Genomic DNA, 24,737 nt, shown 5'->3' on the forward strand with positions numbered 1-24,737 from the left:
ATGTTCAAGGTTAGGTGCATCGGCTCATACCTATAATCCCAGCACTTTGGGAGGCCAAGGCAGGCAGATCACTTGAGGTCAAGAGTTCAAGACCAGTGTGGCCAACATGGTGAAACTTCATCTCTACTGAAAATACAAAAATCAGCTGGACATGGTAGGGCATGCCTGTAGTCCCAGCTACTCAGGAGACTGAGGCAGGAGAATCACTTGAACCTAGGAGGTGGAGGTTGCAGTGAGAAAAAAAAGAAGATGTTCAGACAACAACTAGAAATTTTCAATAGCTTAGCACCCAGTTCCTTAAGAGTGCTGCACAGATGGCCAAGAATACTTTTATTTTCCACCCAAAGGGTGGAGGTTGGTACTTTCAGTTACAGAGAGTTCAGGAGGCCCCTAATGTTCTTCAGTCTTCCAAATCCACACTCCCAGAGATTATGGGAATATGGATTATGTTTGAAATTCACCTGCAGAGTCAACTCTTTTTTTTTTTCTTTTTTCTTTTTCTTTTTTTCTAATGAGGTGGAGTTTCACCTTGGTGCGATCTCGGCTCACCACAACCTCTGTCTCCCGGGTTCAAGTGATTCTCCTGCCTCAGCTTCCCGAGTAGCTGGGATTACAGGCATGCACCAGCACACCCAGCTAATTTTGTATTTTTAGTAGAGATGGGGTTTCTCCATGTTGGTCAGGTTGGTCTCAAACTCCCAACCTCAGGTGATCCACCTACCTCGGCCTCCCAAAGTGCTGGAATTACAGGTGTGAGCCACCGTGCCCAGCTCAGTCAGCTCTTCTTGCCATGAAGTATCCATGAAGGCAACACACATGGGTGTGATTCACGGGCCAAGCCAACAAGACACAAATCACTATGATTATCTGCCTTTTGAAACATAAGAAAGACATTGGTTGGAGTCTAGGGACAAATTCATTCAAATCCTGCCTCTCCCACTTACTATGTGAATAGTGGCAAGTTACCTAATCTCTCTGTACCTTGGATTCATTGTCTCTAAAATGGGGATAGCACTATCTCTTTGAGTTAATCTGAGAACTAAATAGGTTTAATACATATAAAATGCTTAAAATGGTGTTTTGCTCTTAGATTGCTAACCACTATTATATTTAGAGCCAAGAATGTCACCAGTGATCAATAACAGGAGAGCTAGGTACATACAGACCACAAATTGTGGCTTTCAAAAAGACCCAGTGTCCTTATTTTAAGGAATCTGAGATCAAGACTAGAGTAGAAAACAGTTCTCCATTTCACATTACAGGAGAGGTTACACGAATTTTGTCAGGTAGAGTGGGGAGGGTCAGAGTGTCCAGAAATTTTAGTAAAAAAAATAGTTCAAACCACTACCACTCCTCTAATTAATTCCATAGTTTATGGGAGTTCAAAGCCCCCCTTACACCTCAACAATACTTTTGGCAACTTTATGTGACCACTTCAGATTCCAGCCTCTTGCTTTTGAGCTAGACCCCATATTCCAAGTCATATTCACCTAGGCAAGAAGTGCAGCCTCTTCTTCAATTTACACTCACTCCTACAGAGATTCATGAACTTAATAGGCTTTGCCAGCAATTTAGGGGAAAGATGAAAAAGAGGTTTGACTTAAATCAGTGAAAACCACCTCTTGTGTTCATGTAGATGCAGCCATCCTTGAACTATCATTCGACTCAGAGCTGTCCAATAGAACTCTGTATGATGATGGAGATGTTCTGCACTGCTTAGTACAGTTGCGACATGTGGCTTTTGAGCACTTTAAACGTGGCCAATGTGACTGAGAAATTAAATTTTAACTTTATGTAAGTTTAACATATTTAAATTTAAATAGCCATTCATGGCTCGTGGCTACCTTATTTTTGGCGCAGCTCTAGTCCCTTCCCTGTAGCCTCGTGGGCTTTTTACCCCAGAGAGACCCACTTCTCTCCATCCTTCTGACTCTTTTCATCTTTTCAGATGTTCCCTTATTTTATGCCAGGCAGTTTATCCTTCTACAAGCATGCCTTCTACACCTGATGACAGCCACGTCTTTGGATCTCCACTTACCACGTGATTCTTAGGCGTTACTTAAATTATTTGTGCCTCAGACTCGTTGCCTCTTAACTGGGTATAATAGCAACTCTCAATAAGTTAATATGAGAATTAAATAAGTTAATACATGTAAAGTGGAATACATATCCCAATGGGCTTAGCACAGGTCATGCCAAAGAAAGGTATTTTTGTACCTAGAGGGAATTCTAATGAAAGATGTTAATAAACAAAATTTTCACCTTGTTAATAATAATTTCAGGCTACACTCTCCAATGCAGTAGCCACTGGCCACATGCAAAATTTTAAAGTTTGTTCCTCAGTGGCACTAGTCTCATTTCAAATACTCAATAGCCACATGTGTCTAGTGACAATTATATTGCACATGGTAGTCATAGGAAAGTTCTACTGGGCAGTGGCAGAATATGACTACTATCTTCTTGAACTCAAGTACGAAGAATTGCCACAGTAGGCCAAAAACCCAATTAATTTAAGGAATAGCAGTCAACAGCAGGTTTGACTCCTTATCAATCTCACTTTCTCATTCTGCATTCTGTATCCTTACCTCCTATTTTTCCCTTTTGCTACTTCCTCTCCCATCTTCACAGTACTAATGAAATACATTAATAAATACCAATGAAATATTATAGACTTAATTTTAAATGATACAAAGAATATATTCCTTGGAAGTTGTTTTCTTCTAAGTCTTCATAGCAGAGGAGATTTTGTCTTTCTTTTTATTAATACTACATCATATCTGGCAAAACAGGCATAATCCTATTCACTTTCTGCAGCCATAGAACAGCTAGGAACGAAAGATAACTTAATGAAGGTTTTTAATTGAGTCTTATTTGCTCATAGTTGATAGAGCTTGACATGAGTTAGTGAAGGGAAGATAGTTCAGATCCATTGTGTGTGCGTTCACATCCTTGTGTATTTTTTTTGTCATTAACTGTCGTCAACAGGAACTCGTCTGGGTAGTTAGCGAAAGTTCTCCCATCGAGATGCTATTCTTTTGGGCATTTGCTCCAAAGAAAAATGTTATCATTAGCATATGATGGAAACTTTCTTCCAATGCCTAGAAGCTTACCCTGAGAGCACACAGCATTTCTGTGGATATTTATCTGAGTATTGGCTGCCAGAATGCTCTTTTCTTTTTCTCTCTCTCGCTCTTTGGAGACTGAGTCTTGCTCTGTTGCCCAGGCTGGAATACAATGGCACAATCTCAGCCCCTGCAACCTCCATCTCCTGGGTTGAAGTGATTCCCTCGCCTCAGCCTCCCGAGTAGCTGGGACTACAGGCACCCGCCACCATGCATGGCTAATTTTTGTATTTTTAGTAAAGACGAGGTTTCACTATGTTGGCCAGGTCAGTCTCGAACTTCTGACCTCAAGTGATCTGCCCGCCTCGGCCTCCCAAAGTGCTGGGATTACAGGTGTGAGCCACCACGCCTGGCCCAGAATACTCTTGTTTCAATCTTAGTGAGAGCACAAATAAAAAGAAGTGTGCTTGGTAGAGAAAAGGTTAAAATGGTCCTTCATTCTGAGGAGTGTTTAGTTAGTGCTTATTTTCAATAGAGGAAAATAAAAACAAGTAAGTATAATATTTAAAAATACTATTAAAATAAAGATAATAAAGGTTTACCCAGCCGGGTATGGTGGCTCACGCCTATAATCCTAGCACTTTGGGAAGCCAAAGCGGGCAGATTGCCTGAGGTTGGGAGTTTGAGACCAGCCTGACCACCATGTAGAAACCCCATCTCTACTAAAAATACAAAATTAGCCAGACACGGTGGAGCATGCCTCTAATCCCAGCTACTCAGGAGGCTGAAGCAGGGGAATCACTTGAACCCAGGAGGCAGAGGTTGTGGTGAGCTGAGATTGTGCCATTGTACTCTAGCCTGGGCAACAAGAGCGAAACTCCATCTCACAAAAAAAAGAAAAAAAAAATTTACCCAACACTTTTTCAAACTACATAATTTTCACTTTAAGTAGGTTTCTGAAATACAGCACTTGAAAAATCCATGCATAAATGAAATAAAAATAACTCACTAACTTTGAAAATATAATTTAGCCATATATTTTGGGTGATTTGTGTGCAAATGGGAAGGGGGAGTGGTCCAGATTCAAACTCAGGTGGTTTGAGTCAGACTCTGTCAATCCTTACAAGTTGTGTGACCTTGGGCAAGCCACTTCACTTCTTTGAGCCTTTGTTTCCTCTCTGAGTTCTCTCTTCAGGTTGGAGAATATTATAGATCTGTTTCCCCAGAAAAGAGACTCTAAGAAATTTCCTAACACAAGTTTTATGGAAGAGTGCCTCTGAGAACAGCACTTGTGGGGGTGTTAAAAAAAAAAAAAAAAAAGCAGAGTTGGGCAGAAGGAGAAAATGGGTTGCAATGAATTGCAACAGAGTTCTCAGCTGATACTACAGGGAGCTCTGGAGTTAGGATAGCTCTTCAAAGCTGTTCTAAATGAAAACATAGAGGCCTGGACCTAAACTCCCACATTGGCCATCCATGCCATGAGGGCTGTCCTTTGGCTAATGGCAATTGATACAAATGAGTGTGAGCTGCCAGGGCTCCCAGCAGCTGGGAGAATGAGTGCCTAGATTCTGAATGAGTGATCTGGGCAGCATACGCTATAAAGAGGAAAGCCATCTCATTTCCTGCTCTGGAGGTGGTATTCATTTTATTCAGATGTGTGGTCTAACTTCCACAACCCAGGCAAGACAATTGTGAGGGTCCACAGTGAACCACCTGTTTTAGGAGGGGTTCCTAGAAATAGATTCTGAGACGAAGATTCATATTGAAGCAATTTATTAGGAAATATCCCAAAACAAACCAACAGAGGAAGTGAGATCAGGAAAGGAAGAAGGCCAAGCAAGCAAAGAGCCAAGTCCTACAGCAGGTGACATAGGCTCAGTTCTACAGGAGACCTTTGGAGAGGGCATGTGTACTTCCTCAGAGCTGTCCCCACCAGGGAGCAAGGTGTCCTGCCCATTGACTACCCCCTACCCCACTATGCATTCATCAGCCATTGGTTAGGGACTGCCTCTGAGAAAACTTAAGTTTCCAGGCACTTTCAACTCCCCAAGTGTAGACAAATTAGATTCCAACCGCTTGGGGGCAACCCTTCGACAAAGACACAGATGCTACTTCTCCTGGGAGTGAAACCATACAGGGAACCCATGTGCCTTAAAATGGTAAAGGGACCGGGGAGGCTGTGGGTGGAGAATTCAAAACACGGAGTAGAGGTTCATTCGTTTTTAATAAACCCATGTGTCTTATTGCCCAGGTGGGCACTGGGCCCAGTTATTCCAGTTCCCTGTCCTGTCTATGCTCAACTTGAGGAGAAATCGAATGTACTAATCTCTCCTTCTTTTTTTTTTTTTTTTTTTTTTTTTTTTAGCATGATAACACATTCTCCTATAAGTAAGTGCATACCAAAAAACACACACACATTTATACTTCTCTTGAGGACAAGCAATAATGTTTAGGTCAGGGCAACCCTAATCTAGATTAACAAAATATAACATCATCATAACTAGAACTAGTCGTGGATTCGATCAACATTTTTCAAAATACATAAACTTCAAGTAGGTTTTGGAAACACAGCACTTTTTAAATCCATGCATGAAGTTGTTATTAAAGAATATATCCTAAATCATATGTGCCTATTTGCAGAATGCTAGGAAAGTTTCCTTTTAGTGCATCCTGGAAGGGTGTATTAGTGATCTCCTCAATGCAATAACTTTCTGAATTGCTTTTGAAAGTGATTTGAAAGAGCTTTTAACAATGTTCTTCAATACAAGTATTTGTGAGGTCATATCCCCACTAAAAATTATAACATCTGTGTTAAATGTATTTACCTCCTTTAAAAATTAGTGATTTCATCAGATGACTTCTATCAGCATTGAAGACTCATACTAAGGAGGGTCATTTCAGCTAATATCACATTCCCAAATAGTACCTCACTGTTCAAAATTAAAAACTCAAGAGAGAGCCCCATAAAAAGACGAAGATTGTAAGGACTTAGTTATTTGGCAACTCCCTCTTTAATGGAGAACAATTTTGGGGAACAACACTTGCTTTACAATGACAAACAAAATGAAAGGAAGCCAACATTAGCCACACTTAAGTGATGGGGCTTATTTGCAGGTGGGAAAGGAAGTCTGTGAGGTGGGCACACAAGCTCTATTAGATTGCTGTAAATAGACTTTCTTGTGCCACCTCACGGTCTCCTATAACTTTAGTGATCCACTCTACAAATCTCATACCAAATGCATTTCTACACAAAGGCTAAGAAAAGGGGTTTATTCTTTCACTACATGATCATTTTGAAGGAATGACTTAGGTATGTTATTAAGCGGTGACTTTGATATCATACCGAAAGTTTTACAATCTACATTGTAAGGTATATAGGATTACCTGTAATTTTGGGAGAATCAGATTTTTTGTTCAATTGCCTTAATTTCTATTGTTGTAATATTGGCTTTGTCTCTAAATAGCTTATGATTAGGTTTATAAATGACTATGAAGCTCACAAAAAGTCTAGTAACTAAAAAATTGCAGCGGGCTCTGACAATTTGATCCTTTTATAATTCAAATTTCTTATCTGCAAAAAGGAGAGACACAATGTCTTATCACCTACGTTTTATCTGATTTTGATTGGGAATTTGAGCTATGTTTCCTATTTTGTTGAAGACACATCGAAACCAGACAAAGGATCTTAAGGAAAAGAACAGGAAACAGGTATTGATTTCCTTTATCCACCCCCATCCCTTTGTATCTCTTTGTATTATACTATGATGGATTAGGTGGACAGGTCAGCAAACGTTTCACATTTGCTACTGATTTGATGGGCTTTGGAAAAAAAGAATTTGAGGCATATACTAGTAAAGAGAAGAATCCTTAAAGCCAGGTCTGGGTCAGGATGATAAGTTGCAAGCCACTACATCAGAAGACCCCAAACCTCCTACCTAATACCTTATTTAGGTCTCTTAGCTCTCTCTTACTACACACATACACACACACACACACACACACAGAGCACAAATATCTTACTGAAACAAATACTGATGCTTTTCTTAATCTAAGATTTCTTTTCATCACTTCTGTATTTCTTTTCTCTGGTGTGAATATGGTCATCGAAATTATGCTTTCTCTTTCTCAGCTGTCATCTTCTATAATGGTATTTCTCTGGGTGTAGTCTGTGGAGACAGAGTGTACAAACCATGGAGGATAAAATGCAGATCCTAAACCCACTGAATCAGAGTCTAAGGAAGGGAGTCCATGAGTCTGCATTTCAACACAAGAGTCTTGTGCAAATTTAAGTTTCAAAATCATTGCTATAGGTTGTTAGATAAAATTTACACGCTAAATTAAATAAACTAAGGTACAGCTCTTCCAAGAGCTATTTGACACCCATAAATAAAAAAAAAATAACAAAATAAAAGAGGCTGGGCACAGTGGCTCACACCTGTAATCCCAGCACTATGGGAGACCGAGATAGGATGATCACCTAAGGTCAGGAGTTCAAGACCAGCCTGACCAACATGGTGAAACCCTGTCTCTACTAAAAATACAAAAATTAGCCAGGTGTGGCGGTGGGCACCTGTAATCCCAGCTACTCCAGAGGCTGAGTCAGGAGCATTGCTTGAACCGGGGAGGTGGAGGTTGCAGTGAGCCGAAATCATGCCATTGCACTCCAGCCTGGGCAACAGAACAAGAGTCCATCCCCCACCACCACCACCACCACCCCCCTCAAAAAAGAAAAACACAAGATTAAGCCATGGAGGTACATCAGCTTCCCTGGCTTCAGGACCAGCCCAGCCTGTCCTTTCTACTCCTTTAAGGGCTTTCCCGTTCTTCTCTTTCTCAGCAGTAAATTGGTTACAACATAATTAAGCAATCACTGTCTGAATGTTTCCGGCCCCTCATCCTATCCCACTGCATATTTTTATTTTCTCCTAATGTTCTTTGTCACTCCTTTTAGAAGAGTTAAGTCCAACAAATTGAAAAACTAAAGACAAAGTAATTACAGTAGAAATGTAACAATAGAATGGACTGCTCTCAGCCAGATACCATTGGGGCAACTGTATACCAGGTAGCCTGTCTTAACCACCCTCCATTCCCACCTCCCTCTGTCTCACCCGTTCTTCAGCACCTGTTCCTCTCCTTCCAGCCATCTAGTCACCCAAAGGATGTCCCCAGAATGTCAGGTCACCCAAAGTTTGTTCTGGAGCAATGCATTTCAGGAACCACACCTTTTTCTTTTTCTTTCTTCCCATATAAACATTTCTGTTCTGCCTTCTGGGTGAACAAAATGAATGACAAATAACAACAAAAAAAAGCAAACAACAAATCACCGGGAAAATCTTCTCTTTTGGTATTTCTCATGAATATAGCTTTTCTTGTTTTGTTTTTTGTTTGTTTGTAGAGACTGAGCCTCACTATGTTGCCCAGGCTGGTCTCAAACTCCTGGCCTCAAGTGATCCTTTCACCTCGGTCTCCCAAACTATTGGGATTACAGGCATGAGCCACTGCACCCAGAAGCTTTTCTTTTAAAATCTTTTTCGAATAATAATTTATATACAGTAAAATTTGCCCATATTAAGTGTACAGTGCAAAGTGTTTTGATAATATACATCTGTGCAAATATCTCTGCAATCAAGACATATAACATTCCTCATTACCCCAGAAAGTTCCCTCTCGGTTCGTTGCGGTGAAACTCACCCCACACCTGACCTCCTAACCCCAAACAACCACTGAGCTGCTTATGGTCACATTCAGGCAGTGTTTGCTTCATAGGTAAATTTTGCCAGCTCTAGAATTTCATATAAATGAAATCATATCATGGGTACTTTTTGTGTCCAGCTTTTCCCCCCTTAATATAAGGCTTTTGAAGTTCATTCATGATGTTGCATGCGTGGATATACCACAGTCTGGCTAATCATTCTCCTGTAGATGGACATTTAATTTGTGTCCAGTTTGCAACTATTATAAACAGAGCTGTCATCACCATTGTGTACAATTTTTCTTTGGCATATATTGTCATTTCTCTTCGGTAAAAACCTTTGAGTAGAATAACTGGGTCATATGGTAAAATTATGTTTAACTTTATACAAAAACTAACAATTATCCAAAGTGGTTTTATCATTTTATATTCCCACCAATGATGTATGAATTCCAGTTGTTCAACATTCTCCTCCACACTTAGTATTATCAACCTTTTCGATTTTAGCCATTTGAATAAGCGTGTCATAGTATCTCATTAAGATTTTAGTTTGCATTTCTCTGACAACTAATGATAAGCATCTTTTCGTGTACTTTTTACTGCCATTTCTGTAGCTTCTTTTCTGAAGTACCTGTTCAAATCCTTTGCTCATTTTAAATGAATCATTTGCTCTATTACATGCATACATACACGTGTGGTACTTACGATGCTGAACTCAAAGGATTGATTCTAATGGTAAGCATCAGACACAGTAGTCAAGGGTGGAGTCTAATTTTGTACATGAAAGGTGGAATTTTTACCCCTATGTAAGCTGTCAAGCACTGGAACCCACTATTAATATTGCCCCTGCTCTGATATAACAGAATGATTAGGCACACAGATTATGGAGTCACTCTGTCTTGGCTCACACACTGGCTCCACCACCTCCTAGATGTGTGTCATTGGACAAAGTGCTCAATGAATCTGTGCCTCAGTTTCTACTTCTTTAAAATGGGGCAATGATAATACCTCAAAAATTGTTGTGATATGCAAGTGATAACACTCACCTCAAAAATGGTTGTGATATCTAAGTCATGCTATTTAACACCCTTTGAACAGTTCAAATACATAGTGAGCACTCAGTAAATGTTTGAGGTTATCAGGACAAAGAATCTGAGTTTTGTTTATTAAAGTGCTCACCTAACTACATTCTTTCTAGAATCCTTGTCAATACCACATTATCTCTCTCCTCCAGTTCTCAATTATATTTCTACCACTAATTTCTAGATCAGCAATATCTGGAGACTTATGTTTCACTTGCTCCCAGGTGATTTGCAAAAACAATGGCAAAGAAAGAAGTGGTGGCCAGGTGTGGTGGCTCACATCTATAATCCCAGCACTTTGGGAGGCTGAGGCAGGTGGCTCATGAGGTCGGGAGTTTGAGACCAGCCTGGCTAACATGATGAAACCCTGTCTCTACTAAAAATACAAAAAATAGCTGGGCGTGGTGGTGGGTGCCTGTAATCCCAGCTACTCGGGAGGCTGAAGCTGGAGAAGTGTTTGAACCCAGGAGGCAGAGGTTGCAGTGAGCAGAGATCGCACCACTGCACTCCAGCCTGGGCGGCAGGACGAGACTCCATCTCAAAAAAAAAAAAAAAAAAAAAAGAAAGAAAGAAAGAAGGAAAGAAGAAGAAAGAAGTGGTGTGAAGGTAGGTTTTACCTGATTGCTTAAATTTTATATCAATTTATATCAACTTGTTCCTTGGAAATCTAATTCTTTTTAGACTAGTACGACAAAGTCTTGAGATAAGTTAAAGCTCAAGAGAGGGAGAGCAACTAGACTCATTCCAGCAGGAGACTGGGAGTAACATTTGACAATCCAATTATTTTATTTCAGAGCAGAAAATTAGTTTCCTCCAGGACAAACAGAGGAAGTGAAACTTTAACAACTTTTGGGTTTGAACTTCAGGAAGCCCTGAAAGTTCCTGAAAGTACATATCAAAAAAAGAAAGAAAGAATTAAGATGTATTAGATTAATATAATAAAGAACAAAAACTCCATGATCATTTCAATAGATGCAGAAAAAGCATTTGAAAAAATTCAACACCCATTCATAATAAAAACTCTCAAACTAACAATAGAACTTCCTCAACCTGATAAAGAGTATCTATAAAAAGCCACAGCTAACATCACTCTTAATGCTGAAAGGCTGGATCCTTTCTTTCTAAGATCAGGAAGAAGGCAAAGATATCTGCTTTCATCACTTTTATTCTATCTTATGCTGAAGTTTCTATAGCTAATGCTATAAAAATTTTGTTTTTAAATTAAGGACATTAGATTGGAAAGAAAGAAGTAAAACTGCCTCTTTATATAATGTAGTCCTATATGAAAATTCAAAGGAATTTCACTAAAACTATTAATAAAAGACTTTAGCACAGGTGTAAGATCAATAGACAAAAATTAATTGTATTCCTAGGTAACAACGAACAACCAGAAATGGAAATTAAGAAAACATTTCCTTCACAATGACGGTGAAGAGAATGAAATATAGAAGAAATACAAGACTTTACACTGATAATTATAAAAGATCATTGAAAAAAAAATGAAGAAGACCTAAATGGAAAGACATTTCGTATTCATGGATTGAAAGACTCAATATTATCAAGATAGCTATTCATTTCACATTGATCTATAAATTCAATGCAATCAATCTCTATCAAAATTCCACCAGAAAGGCTGGAAAAGTGAGTATCTCTGTTAGTTTGCCCCCTAACTATTTTGGGGCCCGGGGCAAACATACAAATAGAAATCCCAGCCACAACCTACTCTCTTCTCTTCCTACCCCCAACCCTGTCTTACACCAGTAGCTTCATGTGCTGGTATGTGTGCGTGCGTGCGTGCGTGCGTGTGTGTGTGTGTGTGTGTACATCCTGGCCCACAAGTACAAGTTCCAATCCATCCTCCCCTAGCTCCATCACAAACAGCTTCCCCTTGGCCACCCCTTCAACATTGAGCTGTGTGCACCAATAAAACTGTCTCCTTTCAGGAGAACAGACAGAGAAGTCCAAGCAGTTGCTAGGAAAAGCTCTCTCGGAGCCATTTGGACAATTCCATAGTTCTGTTTACCTGAAACATAGTCTAGAAGCAGAGGCTTGGGCTCCAGATGGGCACATCAGCTGGGCCCCCCACTCCTCAGAGGGGAGACAAAAGCAAGTTTCTCAAACTTTAATATGCAAATCAATCATTGGGGATCCTGTTAAAATGTAGGTTTTTAGGTCTGAGGTAAGGCCTGAGAGTCTGCATTTCTAACAAGTTTCCAGCTAGTAATCTGTTACTGGTGTCTGTCTAGTCCGCAGCAAAGATGTAAAGCATGAGGCCTAGATTGGGGCCTTACTACACTGGCTCTAAGGGCAGAACTCAGCTGTAGAATGGGAGTGCTATCTATGGGAGTGGAAGGTGACCTTAGGACTGCCAGGAGATCACTGCCTAGGATGGAGTACATTGGTAATGGCTAATGGAGGGCTGGCAAACAGTGCTTGCAGTGCTGGCACTTGAAAAGCTATAGGCTAATGGGCAAGGTAGACATTAATAACTAATTGCATGACGTTGTGTAATAGGGAATAACAGAGGTATATATGAAGCACATAGGTGACAGAGCAGAGGTGGTGATTAACTCTTTGTTGGAAAAATGTTTCACAAAGAAAGTAGTGTCTGAGCAGAGCACTGAGTTTCCTAGAGAACAAAGACGGAAAGGGGATTCAAGGCCAAAGGAATAACTTATCTGTGGCAGGCTATATTTCCCAAAAATGGCTGCAACAATATCTCCACTCCCACAAAACCTTCTAGAAAGTTTCCACTTCCCTATTAAGAAGTGAATTCCAATTCTCTTTTCCTTGTTAGGATACTTCCATGAGTACAACGTGGAGAAGTGACACTATGTGACTCACGTGGCTAGATGAGAAAAGGCTACCTATCTTCTGTCTGGTTTTCTTGGGATGCTTGTTTTTGGAAAACAACCACTATGCTGTGAGGAAGCCAAGCAGCCCATGGAAAGTCCTGGTGGGGAGGAAATGAGGACTCCCCCCACTATTCCTATTGAGATCCTAGCTGACAGCCAACACCAACTTGCCAGCCATGTGAATGAGCCATTTTGAAAGAAAGTCTTCCAGCCTCTGTCATACTGTTCCAGGTGACACTATGTGGAGCAGAGATAAGCCACTTCCACTAAGTCCTGACCAAATTGTGGATCCATGGGCAAAATCAATGATTGTTGTTTAAACCATCAACTTTTGGAGTGGTTCGTTATGCAGAAGAGATTCCCATAACAATATCCAAAGGTAAAAAGGTGTAAAGCAGCCTGGTGTTTAAAAATACGACACAAACATGGGCATGTTTATATATAACTCAGCTAGTAGGAAAAAAAACATAATAAGATGGGACCTGTTGAGAATGTTGAATCTGAGATGTGGAGTGGAGAGAAAAAGTTTAGTAAACAAACCATTAGTAGTGAAAATGTAATGAAGTTGTACTATATATTCAACAATTCTTAGATTATTATTCACGACTCTAACAGTTTCTAGATACAATGTTAAGGCATTTATATAACAAAGTTTTCTTGCTGTAAAATACTAAATTCTTATTGAAAAGAAAATACTGGCCAGGCATGGTGGTTCATGTCTGTAATCCCAGTCCCTCCCTTGTCTGTTTTGGGATGCCAAGGCCAGAGAAATGCGTGAGCCCAGGAATTCAACCAGTCTGGGAGACATAGCAAGATCCTGCCTCTACAAAAATATAAAAATTAGCCAGGTGTGATAGCACACACCTGTGGTCCCAGCTACTCGGGAGGCTGAGGCAGAAGGATCGCTTGAGCCCAGGAGGTTGAGGCTGCAGTGAGCCATGTTCACCCCACTCCACTCCATTCTGGGCAAAAGACTTAGATCTTGTCTCATTAAAAAAAAAAAAAAAAAAAGACGAATAATCTGCTGCTGTGTGTATGCTGTAGATAAAGCCCTGGTAGACAATTTCCAAAAGAAATCAATTTATTGTTTTTACTACCAAAGTGGAAACATGATATAATTTCAGAAACAAATAAAAAACCCACCTGAATTATGTGGGAGATAAGTTCCCACATTCTCGGGACATCAAAATACATAATTCTGACCTATCATCAGTACCCTCGTTTTTCTCCCTAAACACACATTTCTAAGAGAACCAACCAGGAGTTTGTGAAAGATGTAAAATTTATGACTATTCTTTAAAGCTGACAACGTTATTTCCTACAAGCCTTAGGAGTGGTGGGTGCATGCTAATTTGAAAGATAAGGATTTAAAATGCAGTGAATTGATATGTCAAGATTGTTTCCTGAACTTGTGGGTCTCTTGCATGTTTTTTAAAATTCTTTGACACTAACCTAATGTGTGGTTGAAAACCAATATCCCCATGCAGCATGGGAATTTATATTACATTTAGCAGCTGGGAATGGAAGATTCCTGGGATGGAGATAGCTAGTGACAAGTAGCTTCTTTCTGCTCTCAGCTGATCTGACTCCTCCTGGAATACTGTGTTCAGTTCCTGACACCATATTTTAGGAGAAACATAGACAAATTAGCGTACATTTGGAAGAGAGTGCCTTAAATGGCAAGGAAACACAAACCCATGTCATATGAGGGACAAATGAAGAAAAAGGAGATATTAATTCAGGGAGGAACCAACTGATGGGGCATATTCAACATTTTTAAATAATAAAAGCCTTCCTGAAGAAGGGCTGTTGGCATTGTTCTGTAACCTCAAAAGCATATCAAGGGAAGAACTGGGAGGCAATTTTGGGGTGAAGAAAGTCAAAGCTGCCCAAAGATGGAATTGGCTATTAGAAGAGGTAGACAGTCCCTGTCACTGGAGGTATTCAAGCAATTTTTTAAAGAAAGAATTCTAAATTTGATGATGGTCGGATTTGACATCCTGCAAGGTTCTTTCCACTACTGTGAGAGCTTTGACGTCCTTCAGAGACTCCCATATCATTGTAGCAGGACAAGCCACAGACAAAACTCCTCAGACACCGAGTTAAAGAAGGAAGGGGTTTATTCGGCTGGGGGCATTGGCAAGACTCCTGTCTCAAGAGTCGAGCTCCCCGAGTGAGCAATTCCTGTCCCTTTTAAGGGCTCACAACTCTTAAGTGGGTGCGTGTGAGAGGGTCGTGGTCAATTGAGCAAGCAGGGGGGTACGTGACTGGGGGCTGAATGCACCAGTAATTAGATCGGAACAAAATAGGTTAGGGATTTTCACAGTGCATTTCTATACAATGTCTGTAATCTATAGATAACAGAACCGATTAGATCACCTGTCGATCTTTAACTACCAGGCCCAGGGTGTGGTGCCAGGCTGTCTGCTTGTGAATTTCATTTCTGCCTTTCAGTTTTTACTTTTTCTTTCTTTGGAGGCAGAAATTGGGCATAAGACAATACGAGGGGTGGTCTCCTCCCTTATCATCACCCCTGGGAGTCACCAGGTATAGTCTCATATGAGCTAATAAAACAGCCCCTTTCCTTTTTCCCACTTCTTGCTTCCAGAAGTGACAGCATTTTCTGGAGCCTCCAAAGCCTATGAAATCCCCAGAAGTAATCTGTTCTCTACCACTGGCTAAAAGGGGCCTATCTCACCCCCGAATGATCAGCCCCAAATAGTTCTGCACGAATGCCACCAAGCTGCACCACCAGCCAAGCCACTGATAGTGCTGGGGCTACTTCCCACTCTCTGTCAGTTCCCTCAACATGGCAATGCCTGGCTTCTTCCCTTTTATGTGTTACACTGTGCAATTGTCAAACAGATTTTGTGGGCATATGGCTGTTAGTCCTTAGTCATAGACCTTCTTCCCCTTGGACCATAAAAGTCTACTGGAGTTGAATTGAAATAATCAGAAAACAACAGATTTTATGACTTGCCTAAAATTACCTTTATCCAGTGATACGCTCATCATCCCTAAGCAATCTTCTATGCCTCCAACCTCTTTTTCCTTAGGATCTTTCTTCTCAGGACAATGCTTGGCTCCTCATTTAAATAGGCCACTCCTCCTTAAGAGCTTGCTCTACCACCCTTAGTACATACCTGACATTCTGAATCCTAGGTTGAGACAAATTAGACTCAAGCTGTAGCCTTTCCTTTTTGTTTTTCCCCTATCTGCCCTCCCTGCAATATGATTCTGTGACTGAGGGTTAAGAGCAGAGAAAGAAGAAAATAAAAATAATAGATTAAAAAATGGGTTATGGAGACCAGGTACAGTGGCTCACACCTGTAATCCTAGAACTTTGAGGTCAGGACTTTGAGACCAGCCTGGCCAATACAGGGAAACCCTGTCTTTACCAAAATATACGAAAATTACCTGGGAGTGGTGGTCCACACCTGTAGTCCCAGCAGGCTGAGGCAGGAGAATCACTTGAACTCAGGAGGCGGAGGTTGCAGTGAGCCAAGATCGCGCCACTGCACACCAACCTGGGTGACAGAGTGAGACCCTGTCCAAAAAAAAAAAAAAAAATGTTCACACAAGGGGAAAGGAAAAGAATTATGTGATGTGGATGGCTTAATTAAAAATGTTGAGTGGAGGCCGGGCGCGGTGGCTCAAGCCTGTAATCCCAGCACTTTGGGAGGCCGAGACGGGCGGATCACGAGGTCAGGAGATCGAGACCATCCTGGCTAACACGGTGAAACCCCGTCTCTACTAAAAAAATACAAAAAACTAGCCAGGCGAGGTGGCGGGGCCTGTAGTCCCAGCTACTCGGGAGGCTGAGGCAGGAGAATGGCGTAAACCCGGGAGGCTGAGCTCGCAGTGAGCTGAGATCCGGCCACTGCATTCCAGCCTGGGTGACACAGCGAGACTCTGTCTCAAAAAAAAAAATGTTGAGTGGAGTTCAAAAATAATTAAGTGTGATGTTTATACTCTAAATAGTATAACTGAAAGAAATGCTCCTGGAACTTAGCAGTGACAATGTAATTGGTCACTTGTCATAAGTTTTCGATGAAAATCTCATTCACAAATCAGGAACAAAATATTCAATAGCTTGCTGATAGTATTTGGAAAACAATTTTTCATACTCATTCAATGCTAATTATAAACTTGGAGAGTCAAATTAAGAATATATTGTATATACACTGAATAAAGATATTTACACATACACAATGTGGGTCAACTGATACTCTCCAACTTCTGAGGTAAAAGTAGCTTGTTACCAGTGTCCTTGGCAAAGTCATGCTGAGGATTGATGGAAGGGACAGTGTATGTTTGCCCTCCACTCTGAACAAGAAGAGAGATCAAGCGGATTTAGCTCTTTCATGTGAACTTTCCTTAGAGGTGCACAACTCCTCAGGGATGTAGTTTGGGAGCAGGCCGGGGGAAAAGAGGTCAACAGTTTGACTTCTTACGTATTCTTCACAGCATATCGTAGTGGGCCTCTTTCTCTTGCCTGTACAACAGAGAGAAATGACAGGAATTAATAAGAAAGCTAATACTCTACTCACTCTAAGCCTCTGAAGAAGAATTCAGGTATTTATTTTGGCTCTCTGAGGCCAGTCTAATGAAAGTTGAGCCTGGTACAGGATTGAACACATCAACTATTAAGCAAATGGAAGAATTAGAGGCAGGATATCAGTTATAATCAGAAGCTCAAAACTCAGAAGCTAGGTTAAAGCAGACATGATGAGCAATGGCATGAGTGAAGCTCATCCCAGTTAGCAAGTCCAAGATAGTTAGAAGTAGAGTGTGAAACTATGTTTGTGAACGTGAAGTTCTGATGACAAAAGCACAAGAGGAATGGAAATGCATAGCTTGGATCACACTTTAAGAAAAAAATTTGCCTATCCACTGTGAGGAGTCCAAGTTAGCTGCTGCCAACTGGCAGCTCTTAGTGCCCTCAGGACCCATTTTAGCTTTTGATCCACGGACATGCTCTCCCTAGGCATCCCAGCAAATGACAGAACATGATGGGAGCAGTACAAACTGGCAATTTCTGCCCAGTGCTTATGGGCAATCTTTGCACTGGAACTTCGTTAGGCTGGACGAGACTTCCTCAGCACTGCACTTCAGCATGAGGCTCCTCCTACACACTTCTTCCTCCTTTCTCTCTTTTCACAGCTATCAAACCTGTATTATAGCCTGAAGGATTTCCCTGCCTACTCCTGCTTCCTTTCCCCTTTATCATTCGTATATAAATACATACATTTCTTGCACATCTAACTGCATCTTGGTGCCTACCTCCTGGAGGACTCAGCCAATACAAGGGGGGTTGCTGATGTTCAGGTTTGGATCATAATCCAGAAAGACACAGTCCCAAATGCCATAATCCCAAATGTTGAAGCCCTCAAAAATCAACATCCTTAGACACAAGATGGGAAAATGTAGTAAGAAGTGCTCGTGTTGATGTATATCAAATAACAGAAGAATTTCAAAAAGAGCAGGGCCACATAGAAAATGATTGTGAATGTATTTTTGGAGGAGAGCTATGTCAAAAAAAAAAAAAAAAAAAAGCAGCTATTCGTTGTGATGCAAGACTTCAAACTATAGTTAATGATTGTGAAAGTCAGCCGGGTCTTCTGGGACTATATCTGTGCAATTACCCATAATCTATCCTTGTAATACACTGTTTTGTATGTTGAATTTTCTTTGACTTCCTGGGCTCAAGCAATCCTCCCACCTCAGCCCCCTGAGTTGATGGTATGGGTGAGCCACTGCCTCTTTCTTCTTATTTTAAGTTTTTTTCCCCTATTATTTTAAATTGTCAACTTTTTTTTTTTTTTTGACAATTTGCTATGCTATGTATTTCATCTTGGCATCATCTCCAATACTTGAGGTATAAATTGTGTAGAGACTTTTAGAGAGTTCTAATTTGTTTTATGCATCTTTTGCAAATTTGACTCCATGAGAGTGAATTACTACGATGATTTGCATGTAAGTATTGTTCATGTAGGTAAAAACATTGAAACTTCCTTAATAAATGAAAAGATGCCTTTTTTTGTACATTTGATTTGCAAAAAGTAAAATTTCCCAAGATCTCAGCTCTTTGGGCAACTGCATATGTGGTGGTGACCCACTGAGGTTTTTGACTGATTTCTTCAAAAGATTTAGGTATTTGTCATGGTATTTCAGGATGACCACAATAATTCAGCTTGGTGCCCTCACTTACCAACCATAGTGATATGTTTACACATTCCCTTCTTTGACCTATTTATTTATGAATAATAAGGCTTGTCTGCTCATAACTGTGATACTCATGTGACTGTCATTAGTACACCTGAGTGTTGTAAAAATATGTATTGCCTATTTTATTGTTAAACTGGCCTATGAAGTGCTCTGTTGTATTTTTATGTTTCTCAAATAAATCCCCCTTTCAAAATGTAAATAAATGTTTTATTTTTTTCAGAATTATATTCTTGAGATTTTGATCTTTCTGGGTTGTGATTTTCAGGATTTTGGACTTTAGAGATTTTAGTCTTTTAGGATTTTTGGGATTACGGCATTTGGAATTGTCTTTTGAGATTATGATCAGCTCCCCCAGAATTTGAGGATACAACCTGACTAGAACCAGGCTAGTAAGATAAATCATCAACTGGGGGCCTTGACACTTGGCTTCTCTGATAGTGCTGGTTTTTCATTTGACCCTGGTTTGCATATTAATCCCAGAGACTTTAAACAAATGACTTACCTACAGAGTCCTCATAGTAAGCCCTGGTCAAAAGAAAAACAGAATAGAAAGCAAAAGAGAAAAGAGTCTTTATTCTTCTCCATTCATATAAGTTGTGCCTTCCTCTGGATATGTAGGTATACTAAAAATCATTGAATTATATACTTTAAATTGGTGAATTGTATGGTCTGTGAATTATATCTCATAAAGCTGTTATTTAAAAATTGTACACTTCCTAGTATAGAAGGTAGTACTAAGATATATGTGAAAGAAAATAAAAGCAATGAGATAATGACAGCCCCCCAAAAAAAAAAGTTTTTTCAGACTCAGCATGGTAGCTCACACCTGTAATCCCAGCACTTTGGGAGGCTGAGGTGGGAGGATTACTTGAGGTCAGGAGTTTGAACTAGTGAAACCCAACATGGTGAAACTCCGTCTCTACTAAAAACACAAAAGTTAGTTGTTGGGCCTGGTTGTGGGCACCTGTAGTCCCAGCTACTCAGGAGGCTGAGGCAGGAAAACCACTTGAACCCAGGAGGCGGAGGTTGCAGTGAGCTGGGATTGCACTACGGGACTCCAGCCTGGGCAACAGAGCAAGGGTCCATCTAAAAAATAAAAATGTTTTCTCATTTGGTCATATTCAAAAAGATTTCACATTTTTTCTTTCTAGAGCCTGCAGAGAAGGCCAGAGGGTTCATGAAATATTGGAAAATATTCATTAGTATACTTTCTGAATTCATAAAACATAGTAAAGAGCTTATGTATTCTTTGAAACGGTTGTTGATATGAAGGACGTGAAACAGTTACACCCATCTCCACAATTCTGTAGTTTGGGGAAATGGCAGCTGAAAAAGCAGGTATATATTTATTAATTCAACCAACCCTTCGGGGATGCTTTTTCTTTTTACTAATGTGTAGATGTGGAGATAAATAAGGTATGGTGTATGCCGTTCAGAAGTTCACAGCAAAGTAAAGAATGCAGGCATTTAAACAGTGTAACGTACAGGGAGACATGCTGTGTGGCTGACCTAGAAGACTATTTGCAAGAGAAAGTGGCAAACTCAAGTGAGAGAATTGCACCTAGACTTGAGGGTGAGATGATCTCCCACTTATCAAAGCACCAGGAAGACTAGTAGCTCACACTTCTATTGTACTTACTTTGCTTCACGTCTATTCAAGTTGCATACATATATTAACTCATTTAATCTTCCCTCTGACCCTATATAAGAATTGACCATTCAAATAAGCCCCATTTGTAGGGGAGAACTCTGAGACAGTAAGAAGTTAAGCCACTTGCTCATGGTCACATAAGCAGCAGTGGAGCCAGGATCTAGAAACCAGACAGCTCAGTTCCAAAGCATTTCTGCAATGCCCAGGAAAGGCACCAACCAGAGCAAGGCTTATTCCATCTGTTTCTTTCTGAGGTTTCTCCATGTTAAAGTTTCTCCATATTTTTATTTATTGCACTAATAGTATTATAATAACTACAACAAAGAAAACCTCAACTACAATCTCATTGCTCAACAAATCTCTGATTCTTTCCTTTCGGTTTGGTTATTCCTCTCCAGAGCCAATTCTTCCTTTCTTCCTCCTGTGTTGTCTAAAGACATCCCCTCAGAACCACTTTTCTTTTTTTTTTTTTTTTTTTTTTGCTGGCCTGTGCTGTCTCTTGAGATCCTTTACTTATGTCTCAGTACCTCCTTGAGCCTCTACGTTTGTAGTTACTGGGAAGTTAGATGCAATAGTCCATTTCAGGAGTCAGTGGGACTCCTCGCCCTGGAAGAACTACCACGACAGCAACCTCCTTGGGGAACTTCATCATTAGTGAGCAGAGAGCATGGTGTAGTAGTCATCCATTGATGCATAACAAATTACCCTCAAAACTTAGTGACTGAAAACAACAAACATGATCTCCAGGTTCCAGAGTGGCTTAGCTGGGTGTTTCTGGCTCAAGGTCTTTCAAGAGGTTGCAGTTAAGATGTTGATTGGGGCTTCATTGTCTGAAGGCTTAGCTAAGGTTGAAGGATCTGCTTTCAAGTTTACACATGTGGATGTTAGCAGATCTTCTTTTTTAGTCACATGGGCCTCTCCATACGGCTGCTCACTATATGGCAGCTAGCTTTCCCCAGAGTCAGTGACAGCAGAGAGAGAGAGAGGGAGAGAGAGACAGAGAGTGAGAGGGAGCACATCAACGTGTGCACAACCAAGATGGAAGCCCTAAACTAATCTTGGAAGTGACATACCCTCACTTCTCACAGCATTATACCAAACCTAGCATGACGTAGGAGGGGATTACACAAGGGTGTGAATACCAAGAGGCAGGGATCAGTGGGACATCTTAGAGACTGATTACCATACTCGGGCAACGTCTAGGGGTGAGAGGAGCAGCCACACTTCTATGTTTGCATCTTAATTTACATGAATGGCAGCCCCTGACATTTTGCAGTATACAAAATATACGATCATACATAGTGGTCCAGGTAGCAGTTCCTGAACAAGTGGGGAAGTCAGGGGAATTTGTCCTCAGTACGCTTCTATTCCCTGTTAGAACTTCATTTATTTGTTTATTTATGAAACAAACATTTTTTTTAAAAGCATCTGGTTGTATCTTTGTGTTGGTACTGAACTAGGTAGGTAATGGGGTTACAGTTCTAACGGAGTTTCAATTTTCCTACACCACTGTTGCCCTTAAGTATCCAAAACATTTGGGGTGACTACAGCCTCCCTCAAGCCAGACAGTACGCAACAGATCATTGTTTTCTATCCCCTTCTCTCAGGGCCCTAATCTTTGGAAAACCTGAGCTAATATGATGTTTCTTTCAAAGGGTATAATATAAATATGTAACAACCCCTGATAATTGGGTGCCTAACAAGAAAAGAAGTTGCCTAAACAAGCAGCAGAGCTCTACCAGTATAATGCTGCTGCTAAAATTCAGCACAGTTCGCCTGAGAGCGGTCTTTTCTATCACCCATCCATCCAGTCAAACTGGAAAACTAACTGTGGCTGTACTTACTCACGAAGTTGGCAGGAGCAACGTTTTAAGAAGGACCCTTCAAAAAACATTCCCATTTGCCAGTTTCAGGGGGAAAAATGTAGGCTCTAAATTAAAGCTCAGAAATAAAAAATGTAAGAAAGGAGTGAGTTCATGATGACAGACTGATGGACCAGAGCAGAAAATATAAGGAAGGTGAGCTATTTGTCTCGGAGACCAAGTGTGCGCCACAGAAGAGACAAATGGAGAAAATCAAATAAATATTTATGTTTGTAACACCAGACTCATGGTAAAGTGTCCTTAAGTTCAGACTCCAGAGTCAAACTGCTGATTTCAAGTCAGCTCTGCTCCTCACTAGCTACGTGATGTGGGTGAGTGACTTAATCCCTCTGTACCTCAGTATTCTTATCTGTACAGTGGGGCTGACTGCATAAAACCAACCTATATGGTGGTTGTGACCCAGTATAACTGAAGTGCTTAGCATGTTGTCTAGCATAAATTAAGAACACGGTAAGCACTAATTATTATTACTGAAGAAATCAGAACAATACCTACTATGTCATCAACTGAAAGAGACCAACTTCATTCACTCGATCATTATCTATTGAATATATACAGCACTGAACCCCAGACGACAAAATCCTTTTTCTCAAGGTGCTTTTATGTGGGAGGGCCGGGAGAGGGAGGAAAAAGAAAGCAGAAGGGGGAAACTAATAAATAAGTAAAAAAATGTATTATGTCAGGTGGTGATCATGGAGAAAAATAAAGCAGAGGATATGGATAGGAAGTTCTGGGGGAGGAGTGGGAGGAAAGAATGTTCTAGACAGAGGAAATAGCAAGTACACAGGTCTTGAGGCTGAGGAATGCTTGGTGTGTCTGTCCATAACTACAAGGCGGGTGTGGCTGGAAGGAGAGGAGGATGGAGTGAAATCGTACAGCTTGAGGTCAGAGGAATCCTGCCTGGGAATGGTGGGCAGATCATGCAGGGCATGTGTCCATATTCAGCACTTTGGCTGTTGCTGTATGATGGGAAGCCACTGGAATTTTTGAGAAGAGAAACATAATCTAATCTTTGTTTTTTAAGGACAGTCAGCTGTGTGTAGGTGTGGGGGAGGGAGGGGCGGAGAGTGGGAGGTAGACAGATCAGGTAGGACATAATTATTGAGAGATGATGGCTTAGACCAGGACACCAGCAGTGGGGAGGGGAGTGAGGAGTGGACATTTTCACTGTATATTTGTGAAAGCAGAGTCAACAGAATTTGCTGACGAATATGATGCTGAGTGTAAAGCAGAGAAGGTTCAGAGATAGGGAAGTTCTGAGGACAAGGATTTTTCTCTTTTATTCAATGTCATATACCTACCACCTAGACAGTGCCTGGCATCAATAAATGTTCCTTGAATAAATGAAAAGGGTAACTGATTTGTATTAAATCCATTTTGAACTTAGTAAATAGCAGTTAAAACATCCACAGTCAAACGAAGTACTGTAGCAACCATAATTTCAGCAATTAAGCAGTGAAAGGTCTTCCAATCCTTTCCTCCACAAAGATCGAAGTTAACTTTGCTGCATCGCTGGACACCCCGTTGCCAACGACCCAGCACTCCCTTGGTAAGTGAGGCTGAAGGTGGGGGTGGGAGAAATTTCGTGGAAGCTAAGTTTGCAAAGCAGGTACATTTTTTTTTTTTTAACGGTTATTTGGGGTGAGGAGTAAAACAGAACCTAATGTTCCCTCAGGCCACCTACAGCACTGCTACTGTTCCCATATCCTTCAACTGGGCATGAAGGCAGCTTCCCACTCACTCTGACAGTGGCGCACCCTGTACCCCCCACCTCTCTCTTTAATACCCCAGGGCTAAACGGCCCGAGGCTCCTCTCTACCGGCTGGTGTGCATTCTGGGCCAGGGCGAGCCAAAAGGCAAAAGGGCCTTCGTGCTGCACTGTCGGGTGAAGAGTCAGGCTTAGCCTGGACGAACTTTCCAGGCCAATGTGAAGTTTTCCTATCTTGGGTACATGCGGGCCCCACGCGTCTGCGAGTTGGGGTTAGTGTGTCAACAGGGTCAGTCCCGGTAGCTACTTTGCGAAAGCTTCGAGGCGAGCGTGAAGTCAAGGGCTGCGGTGGATGGGGGTGAAAGGCCTCCTCGCCCCACTGCCTGCACCGTCTTGGGGCAACCCCCAACCCCCAGCCGGCATTTCCCTTTAATGCGCGTGCCCGTCAAGGTCCTCGCGTCCCCTCCCCTCAAGCCACCCCGTCGGCCTCGGTTTCCCCCACTTCTCTCCCTCCTTGTCGTTCCTTCCCCGTGGGACGCCCCTCGCCCACCCCCGTCAGAGCCCGGCCTGCGCGCG

General features: G+C 41.2%; 1 long non-coding RNA gene across 1 annotated transcript; it reads right to left on the reverse strand.

The window, feature by feature from the left end:
• Window positions 1–16,843: 16,843 nt before the first annotated feature.
• On the reverse strand, window positions 16,844–24,426 carry LOC112618955. The gene is made up of 2 exons (XR_003118149.1): window positions 24,273–24,426; window positions 16,844–17,186 (listed from the first exon to the last, which is right to left on the reverse strand). It is a non-coding gene; the product is annotated as an uncharacterized LOC112618955 (long non-coding RNA).
• Between the last annotated feature and the right edge of the window lie 311 nt (window positions 24,427–24,737).

Source organism: Theropithecus gelada, chromosome 2 (assembly GCF_003255815.1).
Source record: "Theropithecus gelada isolate Dixy chromosome 2, Tgel_1.0, whole genome shotgun sequence".
NCBI classification, from domain to species: Eukaryota; Metazoa; Chordata; class Mammalia; order Primates; family Cercopithecidae; genus Theropithecus; species Theropithecus gelada.